The sequence below is a fragment of the Mastigoproctus giganteus genome, chromosome 6, assembly GCF_048544385.1.
Source record: "Mastigoproctus giganteus isolate SK-2022 chromosome 6, ASM4854438v1, whole genome shotgun sequence".
Taxonomy (NCBI): domain Eukaryota; kingdom Metazoa; phylum Arthropoda; class Arachnida; order Uropygi; family Thelyphonidae; genus Mastigoproctus; species Mastigoproctus giganteus.
Genome location: NC_143580.1, coordinates 233,426,722 through 233,449,906, shown reverse-complemented (window position 1 = coordinate 233,449,906; position 23,185 = coordinate 233,426,722). Strand labels below are relative to the sequence as shown.

The 23,185-nt window shown below is 38.7% G+C and overlaps 1 protein-coding gene across 1 annotated transcript in view; it reads right to left on the bottom strand.

Moving 5' to 3' along the window:
- The window catches only part of LOC150085090 (visual system homeobox 2-like), a 144,532-nt gene that overhangs the window by 120,097 nt on the left and 1,250 nt on the right, over nucleotides 1–23,185 (bottom strand). The gene's annotated exons all lie outside the window — the stretch shown is intronic.

Sequence of the window (23,185 nt, the reverse complement as noted above, 5' to 3'; positions counted from 1 at the left end):
ACGAGAAACACTTGCGTTACCACATGGAGATTGACTTGATAAATCCACGAGAGCCATAGCCACATCTTCAACACGAGAGGAGTCCACTCGTTTTCGACCTCTACCTGGTTGAATTGCAAGATGTCTTGAAATTTCGCAATTTTTTTGCGGACAGCACAAACAGTCATAGGCCCATGTGGGTCTTCTGACGCCGGAATTCTCTGATAGCCACAACTGCATTGTTGCTGTTCTGATAGTACAGCTTCACTCCTCAATAGCGCCTTTTCCTGAAACGTTGTGGGCATTGCTGCTGTAGTGCAGGCAAACATCTGCTGTATGATTTTGAAGAGACTGCTTTGCTTTTATACAGTACAATAGAGCTGAGTAGTGGCGCTGTGGCAATAACTTACAATTATTCAAATAAGTTATTTTTGCCAATCTCACCCTTAGGACCCTCTCAAGGACCTGAATGTTTTTTTTTTCAGATGAAGTCCCCATACCTCGACATAGTATTCCAAATAAGGTCTTACAATTGCCTTATACAGAGTGATTTGATTTCATTATCTCTACAGGATAGGGAGAATATTCAGAACCTCTACAGGATATTCCATAAATCATCGATAGGACAGACATCATGGGCTTTTCTGACACATGTCTACTCTGCTTAGAAAACTTCATTTCTGCGCGTATCGTAACTCCCAGACCCCCTTTCTTCCTCTACTGTTTTTAATTCAACCACAGCAAGTGTATAAGTTCATTTTGCTGCATTAAAACATAGCTACCACTTTTCTGAATTCTTGAAGCCTGTTCAAGTCATCTTGAAGGACCGCTGCTTGGCTCTGATCATTAACGACTCTCCCAATCTTTACATCTTCTGCAAATTTTAACATCATGTCCTTTATCCCATTGTCAACGATATTTATGAAAATCAGAAAGAACAATAGTCCAAGAACCGTTCCTTGGGGAACCCACTTATTACATTACACCACTGTGAAGAATATCCATCAATCTCAAACCTCTGCCTGCTGCTTTGTAGCCATCCTTAATCCCTCTCAGAATCTCTCCAGTAATCTTAACCTGTTAAAAGTTATACATAACCTCTCATGAGGGACCGAGCCAAATGCTTTGCTAAAACCCAAATAAACTATATCGAAATTGTTCCCTACATCCAGCTCATGAGTAACTGTGTCAATATAACTCACCAGTTAGTTAAATATGACTTTTCCTTAAGAAAACCATACTGTAGTTCCTTCAGAATGCCATTTCTACCGCCATTTCTAAATGTCCCTGGATTGTACTCTTAACCATTGCCTCTAAGATTTTCCCTACCAGTGAAGTACGTATTGGACATACGTTGGCACTTCTCCAGTCAAAGGAATCTCTCTGAAGTCCAGTGACGCCCTCATAATTAACCTCAATGTTTTAACACAATCTCTGGTCACCTACCCAAAATTACTGGGTATATGCTGTAAATTCCAGGAGTCGTACTTGCCTCGAGACTCGTTTATCTAATAAACAGCGATCTGTCATTTTCAAGCCACTAATTTCATGTGGCTCAGCCTCTTCTCATCATGAAGGACCTTTTGTCAGCAAAGCTCGACGCAAGGTACCTATTTAATTCATTGTCAACATCCAGTGGGCTCTCTAAGACTTTCTCCCACCGAGTACACAGCGTTTGGATCCAATTCATTTTCTTCTTGTGTTCAATTACATGAAAAATTCCTTGTCTCCATTCTTTACTCTCAGCCTTGGCCTCCCTAACCTTATCTGTGGTACTATTACAAATCAACTCATAGTTGTAGTAGTCTTCACTTTTCATCACTCTGGAACTTCCCGTGCTGTCTTTTTCTGCTCTAGTAGACTGGCCAGCTCCATATTCTTTCATCCCGGCATCTGTTAATGGCTTCTGTGATTAATTCTTTAAAGTTATTCCATAATTCTAATATATTCGTCTTCCCTCTGCAATCCACCCAATTAATACAATACCCAATTCAAATTAAACCACGTGCCTTTTATCTTTAACTACTGCAACATCTTTCTTCAACTTCCAATTAACAACTGTATGATTACTACCTACCAGTGGTTCCTGTACTTTAAGCCCTATGATGACATCTGATTCATGAGTAATGATGATTTCAGAAATATTCTAACTCTTAATATTTCCTAAAATCTAGTTAATTTAAAAATTTTGTTACCCATGGTAAGTTTCCCTCCCACTTATTCAGATCAATCTGGGGAAGAATAAAGTTACCCATAATAAGATTTCACTGTTGCTTGCCCATTCCATTTGCATGTAAAGACTTGTCATGCTCTTCACAATCTTCTGGTCTGAAGATTATTCCCACTCTCATACATTTGCTTCCAACTAACTCACATCATTCAGATTCTATAATGGCAGAAATAACTTCTGACTCGGCAAAAGCTGTTTTCGCATTCAGCATGCTTTTGATAAGAAGCACGATCCCTCCACCCCTTCTGTCTTCCCTATATGCATTATATACACCTTAGTGGAACTGGTTATCTGCAATGATTCGGAGGCACCACGTTTCTGTTAGCCCTATTATGTTTGCGTCAGATATCCTAACCTGCAGTTAGAATTAACCCATTTTATTGACAACACTCCTGCCATTACTTAGACACAGTTAAGAAAGTATTCTTCTATATTTACAACCTGACATACCTCTTAAAGTTATTTAGGCTTGTTTCCTTAGCTTCATCTTCCCACTCATTTGAAACGTTGCCATCCTCATAACATCATGCCAGCACCGGCTGTTGTGGCAACAAATAACAATTTTTGAAACTGCTAATATCAAGAATTCTTGATATTAGCAGTTTCCCCTCAACCCTCAGGACATCCTCAATGATACTGGCAAAAATCCTTGAACCACATTTGTCCAAATGTATACCATTTCTACGAAATAGGTTCCTTCTACCTATATGCTGTTGTGAAACACGAATCAGGGGTGCATCATTTGATATGTTACAAGATACTTGTATCCTTGACGCGCTTCCAGTTGTATTTGATTCAAGACGTTTCTTCAGTGACTTAAATTGTGGCAGTAATGCACCAAGTTTTAATTTGATATCGGTGCATTCCTTACATCGGGCGCAAAGGAAGGAATCGTCAATTGAGCTTGGCTTATCTACTACATGGACCTCAGGCAATACAAACCAACAGTTCATGATTTTCCGTCTGAGTCATGATGTCCTGGATGTTAACTCCTTCAGTTAAGCTGGGGAGCTAACTTTAAACACATCTGCTCTCTTCGACTCACTACACACTTGGGTTTTTCTCCAAAATCACAGTCATTCAATTTTTCATCCAGAAAACAGCCAGTTAACCACAGAAGATGCATAATTTACAGACATATTATATACGGCTCAATGTGGCTGGAAAAGACCTGAGTTTGAGTCCCGTTGTTGAGAGGAGGAATTTTTATGTGCCTTTTACACAACTGGGCTTAGTCGGTTTCAGGCGAGGGTAGATTTATTTTTAGATGACGATTTAGTTAGATTATCCAGCAATAATCTAATTACATCTTCAATCTAAATAAAAAACCCTGGAACCACATCTGAAAACCCAGATTTTTCGTCCAGCAGAACAGAAAATCGACCTCGGAACACACGCAATTTACAGACATGGAGCAATATGCCCTTAGTCACCAATGCTCCTAAAACCTTACCACAACAACAACAAGAACTATCTTCGATTCGAGATGGCCGCCCATTTCTGATTCCAATTTGGATGTGTTCAATAGTTGTTCAACATTTCCAATAGTTGTTGTTCAATAAATGTGTTCAATAATTGTTGTTCTTTGCAATGCATGACTTAGGCAGATGATTTCTGATGCTTGATCAGCCTTTTCCATGATATTTATTAATATATTGAAATTTTGACCTCCATTTTCTATGGACATCGTTCATAGCTACAGAGCGATTTCTTGAAATTATTTCCTGAGAAAGTTACTTCAATCAGAAGAGCACATCGTTGGTGTGCATCTCCACACAAATTTAATGAATTGATGGAAACGTATTGAAATGCGTTGACATCATGAATTCCGGATAATATTTCATTATTGGGGCAATGGCCACAATAAAATAATATTGTTATTGGGGCCATTGCCCTGTTATTTATACTTAAATAAAACAAAAAGAGATGTTTCTCTTGTGAAAATTTCGTAAAAACTGTTAAAATTCAATAAACAGAAGTACTCCGATGGCTCTCAATCTACAAAGCAAAAAACAATCTGTCTTCCATCCAGGTTATGTTTCCCGCGAATACAACCCAATTCTGTTGCATCTTAGAGCCTAACTTCGAAAAGTTCTGTGAAGATAACACCAATAAGGAGACATTGCAGATATCTCTATAACCACCTTGCTTCTGATGCAAAATGTACTACGAGTTTCTCTAGTCTGAAGTTCTTATGGCTGTCTTGGAGTTAGTGTCTTTTAGTCCTTCTGGCTGTTTAGGAGTTAATGTATTAACCTAATCAAATAAATATTTAGAGGAAACTATGTACTTGCACCATCAGTGAAGCCACTCGTAGAAGAACTCCAGGAAGCCATTTCTTAATACTTCTTTGGGAATGGTTATTGAAGCACTTATTCTCAATCTTCTTTAATACGCCTGTTCCAATGAAAAATATCACAGTATTCTTCCTACACCAATCAATGCAAACACCTGACATTTAAATGGCAGTCTTTGTAGCACTCATACCATTAAAGACAACAGCAAATAACAAAATGTTGCTCAGTCTTTGCTCTCGTAGGTAGCACAGTTGGTTGGATCGTCGTCCTCCAAACACTAGGTGGAAAAGACCTGAGTTCAAGTTCCGTCGATGATGTGAGATATTTTTATGTGCCTGTTTCACAACTTATCTGAATTAGTCGGTTTCAGGCGAGAGTAGCATGGTTTTTTCCCCAGAATCTCGGGTTTTTCATCCAACATATTTTTTAAATCATTTATTATTTTACATACACCAAATTCAATGTTTATCCTCTTCAGGGTACTCCAATCGCGCCTATGTGGAGCTCCATTTGCAATTTTAAAGATCTAAAACAGCAACGGGCGATCATTAGCCACAATAGGTCGTGGGAGCCCCAGAGTTCCCATTGCTAACACCACGACACAGGACTTTATGCTTCACCGGGATGAAAGAACATCAGCACTGGACCTTGGATGATTGGAGACGAGTCTCCTGGTCCGATCAGTCAGTTTCCAGTTATTTCGAGTGGACGGTAGGGAGGGTAGGTATCTGGCGGAAACCGCACGAAGATATGCACCAGTCATGTCAACAAAGAAGTCCTCAGGTCTGTAATGGTCTGGGGCGTGTTCAACTGGCGAACGTTCGGACCTCTGGTACGTCTAGACACATCTCTGAACGTTCCAGGTTACGTGCCCATCCTTGCAGATCTTCTGCATCCCTTCATGGTCATCGTGCACCCACAGAGCAATGTACTCTTCCAGCAGGACAATGCGCCTCCCCACAGAGCCGTGGTAACTAGCACATGGTTCGAAGAGCATTCCGCAAATTTTACCACCATGGAATGGCCTCTCCATTCACCAGACATGAACCCTGTGGAGCATGTTAGGGATGCTGTGGAAAGGTTTGTTCGAGCTCCACCCAGGAATGCGAAGAAATTATGGACAGCGGTGCAGCAAGCATGGACGGAAATACTTGTGGAACGTTTTTGTGAATTAGTGGACTTAATTGCTCGCCTTGTGACTGCCCTTATCCGGGCGAAAAATTATTATTATTTTATTTTTAATTTATACTCCGGGACGACCACAAGGTCAACGTCACACGATATAGAGAATACAAGAAACAGCACAGTATTTAGCGGTCACGGTCTTGAACCCCGATCACTCAAGTATGTGTACTTATGCACCCTCGCGCTTGACCATTCTGCTACGGCGGCCTGTTATTATGTAGGTGTCCCATGATTTCTGTCCACTTAGTGTAGTTTGTTATGACCACGCATAACAAGGGAAGCACAAGATAAGACCATAACACTGATTTCTAAACTCAATCGGCTTCATAGTCTCCTGAAATCTGATCCCTGGTTCAATAGAAACACAGAAACCTCCGGCAAATCAAAAGAAATGGTTGGCTTGGGCTAAGAACCATCAAAATTGGACAACTAAATAGTAGAAAAATGTACTGCGGACGGATAAATCCAAATTTGAAATTTTGAGATCCAAGTGTAGAGTTTATCTGAGAAAAAAAAAAAAATGTTCCACATGATGGAACCACCGCCGTGCTTAACTATAGTGCCTAAAGTCAAGCACGGTAGTGGTTCCATCATGATTTGAGGTTAATTCTGTTTTTCTGGAGTGGGTAACATCGTCAGAATTGAGGAATTTTAAGAAAAGAAGGCTATAAAAACATTTTTGAACATCAGGCAATATCCTTTGGACTTCGACTTTGTGGAAGAAATTTTATTTTTTAACAAGAGAATGAACTGATAAAGATCTTTATGCTGTGCAGAGACTTTCTAATGACAAAACAACAGGAGGGATATTGCAAATTATTGTGTGGCCACCCCAATCGCTTGATTCAAGTCAGTAGGGCTTTTATGGGATCATCTAGACCGTCAAATTCGTGAAGTTACCCATCTTCACAAATTGATCAATCACAGATGGATTGCCATCTGTGATTGATCAAATTGATTGATCTTCGTTGTCATAGTTACATACCATGTAAATACTTGATAATGGCATATTATTTGTATGTTGTCTATTCTTTATGCGCAATGAAGGTACACGGTACCAGTCCGACATGGTATGCATCTATGGTATAATGCACACCTCTCGCTGTAGGTAAACGAAATAGCTCGTGATGCTTTAGTCACGTGGCAGTGAATACTACGGGATAGGCAGGCACTGTCAGCAATCTTACCAGACACATGATAACAGGTTCCAGTACAGTGGGATCATCGTTAGAGTAGCTGAGTCCAACCAAGTATCAACGTAAACAGTGGCTAGGGTCTTCAATCAGTGGCTAGTGTGGGGCAAAACCAACAAAGAGAAGAACAAAACCGCCTGGTTGACGTTTCATCACTGTCGGGCACAGTAGTTGGTGAAACACCTAAAGTCAGATGAATCATAGTTCACATTATTTGATACTACTATTGTTCGCACAGACGCTGGATATGAATACATCGAGAATTTGTGGAACCGTCTAGAAGCATGAATTCAAGACAAACCTAAGCAATCAACGAATCAGATGCTTGTCACGCTGGATTGGTATTAAAGATGCGACTTACGTGCACATTTTTTGGCAAGGAAGTATATATATAATTGTATAAACATGAACAATTCAACTCCACAGTAATTAATGTTATTTACCCGACCATCATCAATAAAACGTACAGGACAGTACGTGATAGTACTGTCCAAAGCCAACGCGTATTACAAAATGAAAAGCCCCCATGGGTGGCATAGTTGGTGGGATCGCTGTCCTCCTCACAGCGGGTGGAAAAGGCCTGAGTTCGAGTCCTGTCGATGACGTGAAAAATTTTTATGAGCCTTTTCACAACATGGCTGAGTTAATCGCTCTCAGGCGAGGGCTGCATGGTTTTTTTTCCCTCCGGGAAACTAGGGTTTTTCGTTCAGCAAAACAGAAAATCGATAAAAAAGTGAACGGATCTTTTGTTTTTTCCTCGATTTTCACGATGGATGAGACCACTATCGTATACAGGTATCATCGTAAGGAGGGGGCATGATGACCAGAGTTTTGAGTGTTTTTTTTAGATAGACCAAAGAACACTTATACGCATGGTTAAGGGGGACATATTCCTCATCTCTCCCCTAGATGAGGCATGGGTTCCACTCTTTAATCCAAAAAGGAAACGTCAATCTACCCAATGGAAGCACACTGATTTTAACACCTCCGAAAAAATTCTATGTTGCTTCCAGTGTATAGAAAATGATGATTGCTGTTTACTGGGGTGTTGGTGGAATAATCCTTACTGATTATGTACCCAAGGGCACTACAGTGACGGGAAACTCATATGAAAAAGTCCTGAAGAAAAGGTTCTTCCCACCACTTCAGAAAAAACGTCCACACAAACATTTGTTTCCATCAGGACAACGCTTCAACCCATCGTTCTGGAAATGTGCATTTTTTTTTAAAGAAAACAGCATTGAGGTTGTCGTCCATCCTCCATACTCGTGTGACCTTGCAACGATGAAGGACAAGAAACCTTTTGTAATAGAACATTTTCTAGTCGACAAGCAGCTGCTTCTGCCAGTGGATCGAACATACCTCCAAGGAGAGCTCTACTGCGGGCTTCACTGCTTGGAAGAACAGGTGTAAAAAATGTGGGCAGATTCTTGGAGAGTATGTTGAAAAGTGAAGCAAGTGTCACATCTGTATCTTGTGAACTTTATGAAAAAAAGGCACCTTTTATCCATATGGTAAATGAGGAACTATGGTATTATGGTAAATGAGGAAGAAGAAAAGTTGGTTCTGTGGGTTTGGAATTCAGTGAATGGATACAGTCTCGTTTAAGTACGCTTTCGAACCGGATGAAACAGAGTAGGGGTATTACAGATGCCAATCCAGAAAATGAGTGCTCATGAAAGTGTCTCTAGAAAAGGCATGCAGCAGAAACTGAATGTCCATGAGACAGAGATGAAGTTAGTTGAATTATTTATAAGAGATGGATTATTGATTAACCTAACTACCCTCTTTTGAATGGAGACCATCCGAGATGGTCCACTCAAAGTCTTTGTCAGTCTAGAAACCTCGGAGAGATTTGTAGATGTGGGAACAATATTCCACGGTAATGAAAATTTATGATTTGTACAGAGTGAGTAGCTGTTTAGAAGAAAAGTAATTCCAAGATGAAAGTAGTTATTTGTAGACATTAGACTTGAACTTCTGTAGATTGTAATTTTCAGGAAATACGTATGAAGGAAGGTTGTTCCAGAAAACGGAAGTTGAATGAATAAACGAGGAAGATGAAAAGTTGGTTCTGTGAGTTTGAAGTTGGACAGTAAAAGGATGTTAACTGGTTGCGACACGTGTTCGGGTTGCTTTGGAAGAGGGGAGCAGGAATTATAGAAGCCAATTCAGAAGAACAGTGCCCATAGAAGTATCTGTTAAAAAGGCATGCAACAGAAACAGAAAGTCTATGAGATTGTAGAGACGCTGTTAGAGATGAGTCATTAATTTACCTAACTGGCCTCTTCTGAATGGAATCTAGAAGCCTGAGAGTTTTGGGAGGGCACCGCCCCAGATGTGGGAACAATATTCCACGGTAGGGCTGATTTGCGATTTGTACAGAGGGAACAGCTGTTTGGAAGAAAAGTAAAACCCAGTTTTTTAGATGTAGAGGAAGTGCTTCTAATCTCTCAGTGCTTGTGCAAAGAGAGCTTAGAAGTCACTGTAATCCATAAATATGTGATCTTGTATAGAGATCTGAGAGCCATCAAAGATAAGCACTGGAATTGTAGACTTTTTTTGTGAGAAATAAGACAGGATTGAGTTTTAGGATTGAAATTAACTAAGTTATTTTTGTCGCATTGAATGTCATTAACATTAAGTATACTCAGCCTACCTAAAGCCTTAAGACTCCCATCGGGTCCCCTTGCAAGTTTACAGAACTGAAGTCTTTCTTGGTATGTAAGTATATCTTTTTGTGCCTTTATGAGGGTTTCAGGTGGAGAAAGTATGGCAGATCAATGCCTAATGGGTCCTATTGCAGATAGTAGATGTCTTTTTTATTTTTAGTGTTACACCCTTATACTGTAGATAAGCCAAAGCAGCAATTATTTCTGTGGCTTCTCGGTTGATTCCAGATATGGACATAGCCCCCGGTAGAGACATTTAACTGTAATTCTGCAAAGGTTGTAGTTTTAGGCGTTGATGCGCCTAAAACTCTAACAACAACACTTAGACTATATTGCGCTCTACATATTATGTCTGTAAATTGCATGTACTCTGTGGTAGATTTGCTATTTGCTCGACGAAAAACTAGAGTTTCCCAGATGAAAACCATGCTACCCTCGCCTGAGACCAACTTACTCAGCTAGCCACGTTGAGAAAAAGACCCATAAAAATTCCTCACGTCATTGACGGGAACTCAGATCTTTCCCAACAAGTGTGGGGGAGGACGGCGATTCTACCAACTGTGATTACGTTGCCTCTTGTGGTCATATTTACAGCAAAACCTTATAAACACAGACAGGGACGGACCTTAGGCGGTGGTGCAGCCATTTTAATCCTTTCCCCACACTTCTCAACCCTCAACTCATGCACGTTAATAGGGTCCCCTATCCTGCTTAGGATCACCGTATTAAGATGAATGCCACATTATTAGCTATGGGTTTATAATTTATGGTATGGTTTTTAAATTACTTTAACCAATATGCTTGATTTTAGAAAATTGACAATTTAAATGCTAGCCATCTGAAAACGGGTCTAGGTGTCTAATAAACGTCTCCTGGACACCGAGAAATCCAGATATAGTTCCTTGCTCTTCATTTTTCCCTCATCTGTGCTCGTCTCTAGATAGATCTGTCCTATATTTATGAACCATCCATCAAAACAATGAGGGTAATTTCTTATTTTGTCTTATTGAGGTTACAGAAGAGAAAAGAGGTCTCTTTGAATCTGACCAATGAGGCCTTACAGAATTTCCGATTTCTCAATCCTTGGGAATTAACTCAATATTTAAAAACACAATCTAACGCATTTCAAATTGGGAAATTGAGTCATTGGTACGTTTCCTGTAAAATTCAAATCTTATCATGTCTTCTCAAAAATTGAGTTGAATTAAACATTGAAATTAATAATGTAATATCAAAATGGTTGGTTCTGTGGGTTTCAGAAGTTGGATTGACAATATTGCATTACTTCCAATTACCAGAATCATTTAACCAGTCCATTGGTGAATTAGTTAGTAAATAAGACAGTATATGTATGGTGCTGTCATAGTGGTACTTGGACTTAAGTGACGTGCACGAGAACCACTGTTGCCAGTAATTTTTAAAGACCACAAATACCAAATTTCACTGTGGATTGCTGTTACATGCTTCCAAACAGACGGGCAATCGATGCTAACAGATACTTCCGCATTTAACTCTCAATGAACGAACGTGGAAAAAAAGCTACATTACCATTAAAAACTTACAGGAACCATCTTGCAAGGCTTTGTGCATTAGATTGTGATTGTAGTGTTCAAACACCCCTGGGGGAGGAGAGTTCTTCAGAAGGGTCCAGAAGAGTGTGACTGACGGGGTGGAAAATGGTTGGCAGTTCAATTTAGTTTGGTAAGGTGGGGTACTTTGCTTGCACGAGCTGAGTTTGTTTCAGAAAAAAAAATGTTAATCCGCCAGCCTACGAAGTGAAAAGGGTTTCACGGTCTGCTGGTCCCTAAGATGACGTCATCAGCCACGAGACTACCTCCTATTAAGTTTCCCGAAACCTTGGGGGTTTAGGGGTTGTGACAAACCATCCAAAACTCGTATTCACCTAATTGCACTGTTAATGACAGCAGAACTAATGAGGGCACGTTAAGGGGTGCTTTAGTGCGTGGCTCCAATGTGTAATTGGAAGATTTGGCCCGTCATTATACTGGCAGTTGGCCTGTCTTAATGCTGTAATAGTTAACAACCTCCGTCACAGCACGGTCAGCTGCTGCGAAATCTCGCAAACATTCACCGTAGTGCTTCCAGGTTGACCCAACTTATTACGCATGTCCTGGACTTGGCCACGTGATCCATCGCAAACACCATCACCACCTCTTCAGTGATGGTACAACGCACTATACAGGTCATCCACCTTTCCACGCTAGTGTTACCTCAAAAAAAAAAAAGTGCAGTAAACGCTCACTTCTGGTCTGAAGAAAACATCCTAAAAATAGTGCCGTGTGGATAATCATGGACGCTCCCGACCAGTGTTGAACTACAGTACAGGCCTATACAGTCACTTGCACCATCCATCCCAAGGGAGTTGCGATTTAATAATCTTTCCCAGTGAAGACTGCCGCTAGGGTCGGTATGAGTTGGACATATCAGGATCCAGAACCTGTACTCGATTTATAAAGCTCAAAATATAGAAAGAGGCGAAGATATTTAGTAATCCAACGAGTGGTTTTTGTTAGCGCCTCACCACCTTAGTCACCACATCTATTTTCTAAACAACCCATCCCAACTCTAATAAAATGAACGTCACAAACATGAGTGACGCAGTTGCTTCCTTAGAGGCCATTACCTATATTTTTTTTTCTATTTTTCTCTAAGGCTGTACATCCTCAGAAAACAGCAGGCTCGTATGAAAAGCGCTTCAAAAAGAGGTCGTTCTCTCACACCTTTAATTTGTCGCCCCTCCCTCGTAGCTGTCACCCCCGGAGTACCACATTTACCTAATAAATAGGACCATCAATTATTACTAAATTGGCTCCGCAATAAACCCTCGCAGAACATTCATGCATGCCTTTCTCGCAGTTTCCCCACCCTATTTTGGCGTAAAACGTCACATTACGTACGTGTTTTATAGCGCCAAAATGATGGATCCTTTTGTTAGTTGCCACACGCACGGAAAAGAACGCACCCAGTATTCGCAGACGACAGACACTACCTTTAAATAGCTAGGCCTAATTAAATGCTTCCTAAAGTAGATGTATTGCTGGCTGTTAGAGTCAACCCCTATTAATTGACGATCCGATGGCGATGTTTACTTTGGGGTCCACAATAAGACACTCGTTACATTCTACAAACAAGACACAAAGGTAGCTAATCATGACATTGAAACTAGCGTGCAACTTTTCTGAGTACTTCCCTACTTGGACAAAACACTGACTAGCTACACCCTGACTCTTCACATAAATGGATTTCGTTCGCTCTTATTGGTTGTGTGTAAAGTTCACTTTTAAGGGTGCAGTGATCCCATTTGAGAGTTTTACAAGTTGTGTTCTTCTCCACTTTGTTGTTTCTTGGCAAATTCACAGGTGGCGCTACTGGAAATACGTCTACCTTCCGATATTCTTGATGCTTTCCCACTCCTCAGCTCGAATAAATAGCTTGACACGAGAAGTGATCGGTAGTCGAAGTTTGCACGTGCAATACGACCAGCGGAAAAAAAAAGCACTGATAAAGTTCGTTACCTCTCGATCTCGCTGGAGGCTGCACCAGCGTGAATTAGCTTATTTGGAAGGTGGTGATGGTTTGTCGTTGCTGAAGACAACTTGGTTTGCAGGTCACTGAAAATTAGGGAAGCAGTTGCCGACGGTTATATATGAACCCTATCGCATAACTGCCAACTACATCATTTAACTGGTAAGCTGACGGGCAGCGTGATCAAGTCTAACTGAACAGGGTGCTGCTACCTCTTAAACTCGATTTCATAACATCGAGAAGACTGCTGTCAGCGTTTAATTTTTTTCCTTAAAAAGTGGCAGCACCTCGAATACCTTCTGCTCATAAGATAAAATAAAACAGGTCTTTGAAGCATTACCGACCTACTGAACAGGAAGTTTATTTCATTATTAAATTGGCTGTTTATTCTTGTTGACAGTCGCCATCACATACTGTTCAAATTATCAGCACCATGATCAGCAAACTTCCTTGTAGAACTACTGACCTGGCCCATACAGTCTTTTTTTGTTGACTGTTTTAAAAATGTGTGCAATGGACGTAAGGGATACGTTTTTTTACGTGTCTTTGAGAGGAGAAAACCACATCAGGAAACTTATTAAATCTTTCTGACAATGTGTCCTAATCAGAACCGACTTTATCTCCTGAAAAGAGGGGAAAATTTGGACAACTATCTGAAGACAGACTTTTTACTCCTGAATCCTGTACTAAACTTGGTCGAAAAATAAATGAGACGACAAAATTAAAAAAATAATAAATTGGAAATCTCTTCTGGAATTTATTAATTATTTTGCCTGAATTATTAAGGATCCAGGATTTTAAATTTCAAGATAAAGAACACATCTGTCCTTGTCAGATAGCGAAAATGTATTCTGATTATTTACAGCAGTAAAATTTTAATGAATTTAACTTTTTTATTAATTAAATAATGTAAATATTTATGTAATTTCTTATACACGTAATTTTTCGCATAAAAAACATTAATGACAAAGATTTTTTTTCTTTTTAATAGAAATATCAGTTTCCGGTAGCCATGATTCATCTAAACGACCATCGATTTAAACAATAATGAACTTCAGAGCGCCACATGAATTTATTAATTATTTTGCTATCAAATTTCAAAAAAACTTTCATGAATTTAGCGTATTTTTTTTTAAATAAAATGAAATATGTATGTAATTTCTTATATAAGTAGTTTTTTGCATAAAAAAAACAATGACATAAAGATTTTTTAATAGAAATATCAGTTTACGGTAGCCATGATTCATCCAAACGACTATCGATGTAAACAAACTTCAGAGCGCCACCTGAATTTATTAATTATTTTGCATGAATTATTAAGGATCCAGGATTTCATTCACTAAAACTTTCATGAATTTAACGTATTTTTTAAAACAAATAATGTGAAATATGTATATAATTTCTTATACAAGTAATTTTTTACATTAATAAACATTAATGATAAAGATTTTTTAATATAAATATCAGTTTCCGGTAGTCATGATTCATCCAAACGATCATCGATTGTTTATAAATTCAGAGCGCCACCTGAATTTATTAATTATTTTGAATGAATTATTAAGGATCCAAGATTTCAAATTTCACTAAAACTTTCATGAATTTAACGTATTTTTATTAAATAATGTGAAATATGTATGTAATTTCTTATAAAAATAATTTTTCTTAAAAAAAAAAACATAAATGACAAAGTTTTTCCGGTAGCCATTCCTCCAAACAACCATCGATGTAAACTGTAATAAACTTCAGAGCGCCACCTGCCTTATTTGTTCACAGGAAAATAATATATAAGCCTTTTCTCTATCCCGGTGTTTATAAGAATTATAATTTCGACATTCGGCCATTTTTTACCCCTAACCCTTGCAGTTTTTCAAAATACTGAAATAATCAGTCGCTCTTATTCTGAAATTATTTTTGGCTTGTTCAATTTCTGTAGTTTGGAACTGTTGAGCAAATTCGTGTCGTTGCCCCCAATATAGTTTAGAATGTTCCTCCCCTTCAGTTTTCCCGGGAGAAATTTATAACTGCACATTGTACGTTGTCAACAAAAATAAATCTGCAGACAAACGCACAAACAATTCTCTGTTTACTTATGGTATTCTCCTACGAACATCATATTTACCACGTACTTTATGGAAAATGCACTATTCGGTACAAATCAAGCGTTTCTCTGATAAAGCGAGTTTTGTTTATTATTTATTTTATCATCCACCAATATTTTTTGAAATATTGTTTCTAGACTCAGAAAATTTCGAGATTCGTTTGTTCAAAAATGATGCAGAGTAGGTTGCATCAAGTTCATTCAATTAGTGTACAAAAGTACAGCAAAGGTGTACTTATCGAACTGGTGTATATACTAATTATCCGAACTGCAGTTATCCGAACAATTAAAAATAGCAGATAGTGCCATCCCATGCGCATATATTAATTTTTTTTAATCAGTTAAAATATTTGGTTGTTGTAGTACGATTTTAGGAGCATTAGCAACTAAGGCCATATTGTTCCGTGCATACCGTCTGTAAATTGCGTGTTCTGTGGTCAATTTTCTGTTTGGTGGACTAGAAACCCGAGTTTCCGGGAGAAAAGAAAACCATGCTACCCTTCCCTGAGACCGATTGACTCAACCACGTTTGAAAAAGCCCATAAAAATTCCTCACGACATCGACGGGATTCGAATTCAGGTCTTTTTCCATCCGGTATGGAGAGAACAGCGGTTCTACTAACTATGCTACCCACGATGGCCTATAAAATATTTTAACAATAAGGCAAATACAGTATAACTTTTAGTTATTGAGAAGGCTGGATTTGTTTCACTTAGCAATATTAGGTGGCGAAAGCCAAATGTAGTGCGTTTTTTATTATTTTATGGTCAGCAGCTTAACTAGTTTTGTGCTACTGTACACAGAGTTATTTTTGAGGTTTCTTTTGTTACACTTTGATTTATATGTGGTGTGGGAAGCTTATTGACGTCTTAATTTCTGTTTACATGGAGCTCGTAAATATTTCCTCTTGTAGAAACTCAGAGTAACAGTAGGTACGTTTATAATCTCGTTCAGTTCTTTTGAACCTCTTTAAAACATTTTTAAGGCCATTTTAACTGAAATTTCCCCATATGCTGCTGTTTATAATTGCATATGGGAAAGAATGTCAGAAACAATTGACCATTACAAGTTAAAATAATTTGCTGCAGTGACTTGATTATCTTGTATAAGCAGAATGAAAAGGTACCTCGGATAGCAGCCTTAAAACATAATATTTTATTAACAAAGTATTCGGTTATTCATTTATTATACTTTATTTATAATAATGATATCCTAAAGTATTCTGCACAAAGAATTATTAGGAATCTGCGCTTGACCACTCGGCTACCGCGGCCTAGTGCTACGTTTTCAGCTACTATCGGCCACTGGATACAATTTTTCTTTGGTGATCATTAAGTACTTTGCAAAGTTTTTTGAGCCCTGTCCTCCAGTTTTTCTATGTGGCATTAGTAGCATTTTCACTATATCACTAAAGATAGTTTACCATTCTTCCTCCGATATTCCAATAAAGGGAAAGTAGAAATACTAAAAGCGGTTGGTCTACAGCAGTGTAAATAATTTATATCGATACAGTAATTCTGTAGAATTGAACTTTGTGGTCTTGGAATGTAGTTTTGAATTTGTGTATTCTGTGGTTGTCTCCTTTGGATGGCTTGGATTTAAAGTTTAAAATTATTTTTTAAATATCGGTCACGGTTTATTGTGTGGATATTTATCAGAGGTTTTAAGAAAAAAACAAAATAGCCGAACTTTAATATTTCCTCTCCCATATTAAACAAAACTTTTTCAAATACAAATTTGGCAAGTTCCTTTAGATAGCTGAGATGAAATGCAGATGGGGCTGGGATATATGACTCGGATAACGCACAGTTTCCAAGGTGTTTGAAATTTTTATTTAAAATTTACGCTTTAAACAAAATCCCTCTCTCTTTATGTTTCATTCGATCATTGAGGTCGAGATAAAACTGCAGAAGAACTTACACCAAACTTATCAGGCCAAGAACACCATGCCGATTATAACAAACTCTCCCAGCAAAAGTCCTGTATATTAGGTTGCAAAGCAGAAGTTACACATAAGGCGCGCGAGAGATACCCCCACCCCCCTCCACGGATATGAAATATTACGGAGAAGACTCCTAGTGAATAGAATTTCTATTAAGTCTAAGCCTATGTTTCATTCCGCCTAGAAAACCACTTAAATAGACGGTGGCCTATTATTTCTCGCCACGCTATCATTACTAAAAGTATGGGGAGGATAGAGGGGGAAGGAAACCGAGCTTTGAACTTAATGTATTTACCGCGGAAGCGTCTGGTTTCGGTACCTGCCATTGTCGTATACGGTGTTTCCTCCGTCAGGGGCTGGCTTTCTCCTAGTTTTTGCTCCCCAAGTCTAGTCAAAGAGGCCACGAATTTAGTCTTTCACTTGCGACTTTAATAACATTAAAATTTCGGGTTTATTCAAGAGAATGGTTTATGAGACTAAATGTGTCTGAGACTCTTTCTAATAGCCGGTGTACATGAAGTGGAACCAATTACCCGACCACATTAATTGGAAGTTTTGAAAGGTCCCGTGATATGCTCGTATCGCCACGTGAGAATCAATTTACTTCTCCTATACAAAGGACGACATGGAGAACTCCTTCAAAGAGACTTGCCTCGCCCTCACAAAAATACAGGTAATTTCATTCGATCTCCCATTCTAGTGTGTGTGTGTGTGTGTGTCTTATCTGTTGGACGAAGTTAGGCTTCATAGAAGAATTAATAAATCTGCCCTGACAGGCGAACAAAAGGTTACATTTTGTTAAAAATGAAAATTTACGTTCAGCTCCCGTACCTTTAAAACAACTACACCCAGTCTTTTCGGATGGACATCGTCTTTTTAATCCTTTCACCCGTTTCTCCTAAAGATTTAATGTTGTTTGTTTTTACACCCCTCTTACAGATTGAAGATTCAGGTACATTTTGGTCCGGCAAGCGTTATTCTAAATTTTCTTCCTGGTTCGCCTTGAATAAATTGAAAACCATCTCAAACTCTGTTCACCTTCTGCATTAATAATTTTAGTAAATGCTTTCGAATCCAAGTACGTTGGTTGTATAAAATGTTTTCATCACTCTAAAATATTTTTTTATTAATTATATCTAGGCCCTCACATGTAGCACAGTGGTTATAATAAGTCCTCCTACACCTGGTAGAAAAAGGCCTGAATTGGAATCTCGTCGATGACGGGAGCAATTTTTTATGAGCTTCTTTTCAAACGTGGCCGAGTTAGTCGGTCTTAAGCAGAGTTTTTTTTTCTTTTCTGGAAATTTTAATTTTTTTCTTCAACAAACCAAGCGAACGAAACACGCAATCGCACACAATACAATACGCCTCACAGCCTTAGTTGCTTTGCCGCTTAACACACACCTCACTTAATTATTTATAATTTAATATTGCTTTACTGTAATATAAAAATGTACTTTTTTCTAATCCCTTTATATAGATATAAAATAATTAATCTTCTGTTTATACTCCTGGACGACTACACACTCAAAGGAGTTCACAAGATAGAATACAATAAACAGCACCGAATTTAGCAGTCACGGGCTTGAATCCCGGTCATTCAAAGCGCGTACACGTATTCATTTTAAGGCTTGTATGCTGATTGTGTTTCAAAGGCTTTGAATGGTTATAGCGAACTTTTGGATATAACGGGGTGCGATCAATGTCTTCCTCAAGATGGAAGACATTGACCCAAGAGGACATAAAAAATGTAACTACATTTTTTTGTCCTTTGGTTTTATGGTAAAACATGAACTATTTTGTGGTAAAAGACGAAGTTCAAAAGAGACGCTAGCAAAAGTAAACTCCATATCTTACAGAGTGGATCGGTTTTCAGTATCAGTTTCGACTCTAGAATCCAACATTTCTGTTTCTGTTGTTGCAGTTTGTTCATTTATGTGAGTAAATGTTGCCATGTTGCATTGTGAAAGAATTAGTGGAGCTGATTTTAGTGTTGATTGGAGTGGATTAATGAATGTACAAGTTAAGAACTAAATAGGGACCTTAAGAAGGAGAAAAGAGATGGGACAGCTACCCAGAGAGCGATCATTGAGGATTCCAGATTTCTCCCAAGAATGTTAGAAATGACGAATGGAAGGATAAAGATAGGCTCAGTGAAGCAGTTTTTTGACACCTCTGGTACTAAGGACTTTGATGTTTTGCGCTGGCAGTAGTGGATGTAGCGACCATGATTGTGCTACAACCAGACTGAAAAAAATCATGCTAATTATGTGTATGTAAGTTTGAACAATGCAACCAAATCAAAATCATCGCTGATGAATAAAATTCAATTGATGGAGTCTTTATATCGGACAATAAATCTTTACCGTCTTCAACATGATTCATAATAATAATATTGAAGCAAAACAGTTATTATTTTGGAGAACAGTGAAGAGTCTCAGCTCTTCCTGCATAGAGTGCAATCTGTCTTTAGGTAATAGAGTGTTAAGGGCATCAACAACTAAGGCCACATTGCTCCGAGTATATTGTCTGTAAACTGCATGTGTTCTGAGGTCGATTTTCTGTTTGCTGGACGAAAAACCCGAGTTTCCAGGATGAAAAACCATGCTACCCACGCCTGAGACCGACTAACTCAGCTACGTTGTGAAAAGGCCCATAAAAATTCCTCGCATCATCGACAGGACTCGAACTCAGGTCTTTTACCCACGAGGGCGAAATCTCATTTCTAAAAGAAATACAGATAATAAAATATTTAAACAGTATGTAATAAATAGATTCTAAAGCCTACACAGGAACTTGTTTGTTTGATTTATTGGTGCAAGGGCTACTAAGGACATAATGCACCTATCACAATATTAGTTGGTACAAGTTTGTATACTAACAAGTTAACACAGAAACTGCTTTAATTTTAAGCATTTTAAATAGATAATTCTCAGACGTTTCGTGGTATACTTCTTATGCCACTTCTTCAGTGGTTGAATTGCTGTTCTTATTACTGTACGCGCTAAAAAAAATAGATGAACTACTGCCCAACAGAAATCATCAAATTGGTGAAATATTAATCATGAATTCCAAATATAGAGCTTATAAACAAAACTGTTTTTCTACTTATGAATAACTCATTACTGATTAAAACTGTTTTTTCCAAGATGTCTTAAGATTATGGCAGGGTTGTTGAGATCAAGCAGATCAGGGAAGGGACATTTGCAGATTTATCACGAAAGTTGATAATGTCCATCTCAAGAACTCCATCTCACTCTCTTCGATTATCGAAGTCCCTGTTTGTTTTAAAACGCTGTGATTGATATTGGACGCCTGTGAACGAGTTCAGGTCGAGTAGAAGCGGTAGAAACTTCCGTGAAAAGAACGCGACGTTCCCGCGTTAGCATGTCATTATTCGGAAAAATATGGAGCGGACGCCGTATGCGCGTTAGTTGAGAAAGACGTTCGGATTGCTCTTATTTTTTCCCGAGGGCTTTCCACCTTAAATATTTTGATTTGCGCCACCCTAATGACTGCACGTGCAGTCGAAATGAACGAGGTCACTAATTAGAACTCCAATTAGATAATTTATTTGATTAGACTAATTTGATTAATTAGGCTAATTGTCTAATTAATCGCAGCTCACGTGTCACGATGAGGGCTGCAGCCAGGATGCGAAACTGGCTACGATTGGAGCCCGTTTATTCACTGCGAGCACTTTTGTTTACAACAAGGATGGATATTGAAGAGTGCTCCAACCTGGTACTTTCAATGCAGACCATAGTTGGAAATTTGCTTGAGAGAGAGAGACTGTTTTCAGATTGTGGTCGATTATTTTTGTGGATAAACATGAGTTGATATCTGTCCACACAGAACAATTTCTCTTTGGCCTTTGGTAAACAGGAATGGAAGAACTTTAATGGACTAGTTGACCTTTAGTAGCATTGTATGGGATTTTCATCCCTGAAAACCGGAAACCAACTGTAGAATACACATGATTTACAGACACGATAGTCAATTATTCTAACCAAACCAATCCAGTTCTTGGTAAACATTGCAAACTGACCGATCAACAAGATTGTATTCTTTCTTGTCGACTCCCATCTTTTTCTGGTCCACTACAAGATTTAGCTGGGTCGAATCCAGATAATTGGAACAAATTCGCAGACGCAGTTTTTGGTCTTAACAACTATCCTCTTCTGCATGCGCTTGATATTTAGTAGCTAATCTTAATACGGCCACGATTATATTTAGATTTGTAGGCGGGATGAAAGGCTATTTTCTCAGCCTGAAATCGAAATTCTTTTAACAATTCCTAAAGTTGCCAATAGAATTTCAACCACCAGGTCTTTATAAAGAAGTGATGAAACCTCCCATTTCCGAGTATATTGGGAAATGGGTCCCAACCCTTATTTCCAATTACATACCCACATCCTGCAGTTACTGAGGATGGGTATATTGTGTTTTGGTGTTTACTCAATATCACTTCTGTTGTTAGTGATATGTTAATTGAATCTCAAGAAGGTTGAGAACAGCTTGTGCATATGTAAACAGGCCAGACGAAGTTTTTTTAGTCTGATCAATCAGTTCATCCAGGAGGAGTAACCCCGCGTTCTTCTCAACTCCATCGAGTGCGTGGAACTCCAGTATTGCAGACAATTTACACTCCTTTGGAGTAGTCTTTTTCCCCCTTTAGCTAAAATCAGTCTTCAATGAGCCCCTTCGATCCAGACGAATAATTTTGTTAGGTCATGGTGAAAGAACCCCGCGCACAGAATGGAAGTGGAGATCGACATAGAAAACATCTCGCGAGATAATATTTGGCTCTCCTGCACACTTGAGCTGGCGAGTGTTTTCTTGTAAACCGCCTTCGCTCAATTCTGACGACAGTGCGATGGAAACGCGTCGGCTGACACCGACGCGTTTGCATTGACACGCAAAAATTGAATCGCAAGGAAAACATCAGTAGTCCTCCTTAGACTCCAGAAGTGCCGTTTATCGTCCACCTTTCTTACCTAAGTGGTTTCGTTCTCGTAAATTCACCCTGACCTCGGACATAAAACGATCCGTAGACCAAGCGCGTGACGTGGTTATTTTTAAACGCTATTTTTAATTCGCTCGATTTTCCCGCTCAACAAAACGCTTGCCGTACCTCCTTTTGCGCCTCAAGAAAAGTTCGATTCGCGGAATGTATTTGCGGAATGTATTTTAAGAAATCGTTCTGAAAAGCCAAGGCGATTCAAAAAGTTAGTTGTGAGGTTCACGTCCACTTCTCAAACGTTGTGAGGGCACTAGCAAAAAAATTGGATTTCTTAAAAGAATCAAACGAGACTTCAATCAATTGGCTCTATTCATGGATCATTACAAAATTAATGGTAGGCCAGCCCCAGAATATGCCTCCTAGGTCTGGTCCACACATGCAGCTTACCAAAAACAAGAAATCGAAAAAGAGCAATGCAATACGTTTGTTTCAAAAGTGGATTAGAACATTAATTAGAAATCTTACCAAGAGTTTGGACTCTTTGGACTTAAAACGCTGTAAGAAAGAAGATACAAAGCTGATCTACTGCTATTTAACCAACTTTAAAGTTACCATAAATTGCCCTTACCTCGTCTCACTTAACTTCAACGCATGAAAAAGAGCTTTAAGAAACCATCCACTGCATAAACCATCCTATGCAAGAGCTAATTATGGATACGACTACAACAGGACTCAATTAACAAAGCAAACTTGGAGATATCTGGACATTTCAAGAGGCAACTGAAACCTCCAACCGTACTTACCTTAGCCTTTAAATTATTTTTTTTTCTTCATTTATGTACTTGACATTTTTCACCTGATGAAATTTCTATTCCAAGTCTCTGCTTTGGACCTGTGTAACTTTATTTTTGTTGCTGTACACTAAGGCTTGTTTGCTGTTTTGTGGCTGTTTAAATGCCACGTTTAGAGATTATCATACAGAGGGGTTTCAATCGAATGTGCAGCAGTACGAATACACCTTCGGCACGATCAGGTACGTTTGGTGGTCCACGTTCATCTTTTGGTAGTCAAACTTAATC